The sequence below is a fragment of the Rhagoletis pomonella genome, unplaced genomic scaffold, assembly GCF_013731165.1.
Source record: "Rhagoletis pomonella isolate Grant_MI unplaced genomic scaffold, Rhpom_1.0 Rhpom_scaffold_00011, whole genome shotgun sequence".
Lineage (NCBI taxonomy): Eukaryota > Metazoa > Arthropoda > Insecta > Diptera > Tephritidae > Rhagoletis > Rhagoletis pomonella.
This window is the reverse complement of record NW_023458565.1, coordinates 14,330,930-14,334,812: the sequence shown is the minus strand read 5'-3', so window position 1 is coordinate 14,334,812 and position 3,883 is coordinate 14,330,930.

Below are 3,883 nucleotides of genomic sequence, written 5' to 3'. Positions count from 1 at the left end.
ATCAGTACATTTTCAGGTTTTTTAGGTTTGAAAAACTACGCAGGACCTTTGAAAAACAGAACGGATGGTCACCGTAGGTATAGAGCATACGTAAACGTATATGTATGTATGTACATACATCGTGTGAGTGTACATGTACAGCAAAAAAAAACACTAAACTAATATAATTGAGAATTTGTAAAGTAATAGATGTTTGGCAAAAACATAAGTTGCTTACCACAAAATGTTGACAAGGTTGACAAATGACAGTCGCAAAAAAAGAAATACATCTTGCTATGCTACCACACATTCGCACACACACACACACACACTCATAAACTCATTCGTATGTACCCTCATGAGTATTTGTTTAAACACATATGTTGCTTATTTGTCAGCAGCACACGACGACCTTGGTTGGCATGCTGCTGCTCTGTTGTAAGAGATCCATTTCATCAAAAAGGCTGTTTTTTCTTCAACGTTTGGGACAACTTTATCCGTTGCGGCTAGCAACGAACCAAACCAATTAGAGTGGTCCTTAAATGTAGGAGACAAATTTTTACATCAGATACTAATATAGTCGTAGATATCACATATAAATTTTGGTTCCGATTGAATTCCGCTAAGACTTATCGCACAGGTGTCAATGTTCAGATTACCCTACGAAGACGTCTTAACCGTCTCGAATCGGGACCAAAATTTATATGTGATATCCTCGACTTCAGTAGTATCGATTTTAGGTTTAAATGAAAAAAAAATATTTTTAATTTTTTTAGTCTATAGAAGCATCGAGCCTTTGACCCCTTTGCGACACGCCTTAACCGACCCCAATTGTGACCAAACTGTATATGTAATATCTTCGACTAGTAGTCTCGATTTGGGGTATTAGATGAAAAGAAGGAATTAATTAAAATTTTTTGAGTTTCTATAGAGGAATCTGTATTTTGCCCCCCTGTGCGACACCAAAATTTATATGGATATCTGTGATGGTGGTATTACCGATTGAGGGGGTGAGACTGAAAAACGTTCATCTGATTTTTTTTAAGGACCCCCCTAATATACATACATCCACACCAATGCTTTAGTAATTTATGTAACCCAATTTCGTTTTATTGATGCCACACTTTATGCAGCTTAAATACACAATTTTTCATATTGTCCAAATATTTCTTTTATGGTGGCTTTTCTTCTTCTTTTTTTAAGTACTGTTGTCAATCTATGGAATTTTCGTTGTAAATCGTTTGCGAGCATTGGTTACGAAAAACATTTGCTTACCTTTGCTAACCTTTTTCATAGCAGAGCAGATCGCGGATGATAGGGGGGAGAGTAAGAGTTAGAGTGATGGGCATTTCTCACGTCGTTGTGATGACTACCTTAATGGCGCAACTGGCTTGAGGAAGGTCACTGGCGTACACGGGTAGGTGTGTAGGCATGAAAAAGGACGCGTAACATTGTGGAAGTAAAAATGAAATGGTTGACGATGCAAAAGAATGTGTATGCAAACATAACTACAAACATACCTACATACCTACATACATGTGTACTTAGGTACATGTAAGCATACCTACATTTATACGCATGTTAAATCAAGGTAATTTTTCACATGAATAGGAAATTGTGTCTAAACTTTGAATGGGTCTAAGGCATATAAATTTCTATCATTTATTTCTAAGCGAACAATTTTCACAAATATGTCAGCGCAATCATATGGTATACATATAGGCACAATCACATAGAATTCGCATTAACGTCTGTTGTTATCACAAGCCAGATATGTTTTACAAGTAGAAAAGCGAAGCACCATGGCGTATGATTAACATTTGTGCTATGGATCATGAGCAAAAATGCTTGACGGCTAACAAACCGCATTAGTAATATGTTTTTAACTTTAACTAGCATATTTCTTTTCAAAAGGAATTTTTTTAAATATATGTAGCTGTAGCCAGTGTGATTGAGCGTGTCGTCTCGACAGAATATAATCAGCGGGCCTGCCAGCAGCTTAACATGAAAAACTGAGTGATTAACTCAGTGAGTGAAGTGGAGCAGGTTGTATGCATGTAAAAATAAAAGAAAAAATATTATTCAAATAAAAATGACTACCACCTCTGCTTATAAACTCCGGAAGATTTTATGGAAAATGCAGCAAGCTACTCTTAGCATTGGGGTATTGATTTACATACAGATTTTAAATATGTGGGTAGGCGGCGGCGGCCAATAGTATCTACAGTGACTCAAACAAATGACCACGTGTTAATTTTATTCAAATATTCGTAATATTTTTCGAGTTAAATTTTTTTGGTTATTTTTATATGAAAATATCGTTTACGCTTTGACCAAAACCGTGTAAATCACAGTTTCAAACTTTATACAAAACTAAGGAAAATTCAAGAAATTTTCATAAAAATTTCAACCTTTTATTTTGAATTTTTAGAAGATTTTTGCGTATGCAGTTTTATAGCCCATACAATTTTAGTCTAACGAAGTGCAAAAAATTAGAACTTTTCGGAGGCTACTATTTCGGATTTTTTAATATAACAAGCGCAATTTATAAAAACTTGCGTTGATATTTTTAAATTTTTTTCCTGACGGTCTTCCGCGTTTTATTTCATAAGTAATTCATACTTATATGAAAAAAATTAAAAAATCCGTTACCAAAAAAAATTCTCAAAAATCAACGCGATTTTTTAGCCAGATGAAACTTGCACTTCATTTTTGTAAATTTTCTACGAATTCAAAAAAGTTTAAATTTTGATGAAAATTTGTTGAATTTTGCTAAATTTTTTTATAAAAGGTGATTTACACGGTTTTGGTTAAAGCTTAGACGATATTTTTATTTAAAAATAACAAAAAAATTTAACTCGAAAAACATAACGAATATTTGAAGAAAATCAACACGTGGTAATTTGTTTGAGTCACTGTATGTGGTGTACCGACTTGTATGATTGTAATTCCGGACTTCCACTAGGCATTGAAATGACGAAAAGTATATGCCGTTTAAAAAATGCCAGGTTTAAACAGACATTATGACTATTTTTATGAACGTAATGGCACGAGTATTTCATGATGCCATTAAAATTTGTTGTCATTTGAAGCCTAGTGGAAATTCAGCATAAGTCATACAGAGCCCCTACGGTTTATAGGACTTTGACTTTTGCCTTTTGGAAAACTTTTGCCTTGGAAAGAGCAGCTGGGGCTCTCTCGATCAGTGCTTAATTTTAAGTCTGAGCTTAAGTACACTTTATATGCATGAGGGCCACTACTTCAACAAGTTTTGTTATGTGGCACTTGAGAAGTAGAAGATGCGAAAACGTCTTAACGAACACATAGGATATTGTTTGAAGAATGCTGCCACCCGTTTAAAAGTTACATTCAAATTTATTTAATAAGTGAACGAATTAGATTCAAAAAACATTATTTTGAAAACATTTTTGGAAAGGGTTGCAACCCAATTTAAAGGTTAAATTCAATTTAACTAATAACTGCAATAAAATGTAACAATAAAGATGTCAAACGAATAGGATTTAAAAAAAATGTTTCAGTTCCAAAAGTTCAATTCAAATTTAATTATTTAGTTCTGCGAAATTTTACAGTATGGTTGAAAAACTATAGAAGTTTAAGAAACCTTTATTCCGAAAATATTTTTTAACAGAGTTACCACCTTTTTTTAAGACAAAATAAATGTCATAAATTAGTTTAATGAAGTATTGCAAAATGGCAGCCATACAAAGCAGACTTATTTATGAAAGCTTTATTTTAAAAATTATTTTCATAAGTATAGCTACCTTTTTAAAATCAAATTTATTTTTATTCAGGTAATAAAAAAAATTGTAACAATATTGATATCGAGGGAAAGAGGTTTAAGAAAGATTTATTTCGAAGTAATTTTTTTAAAGGGGTTGCCACC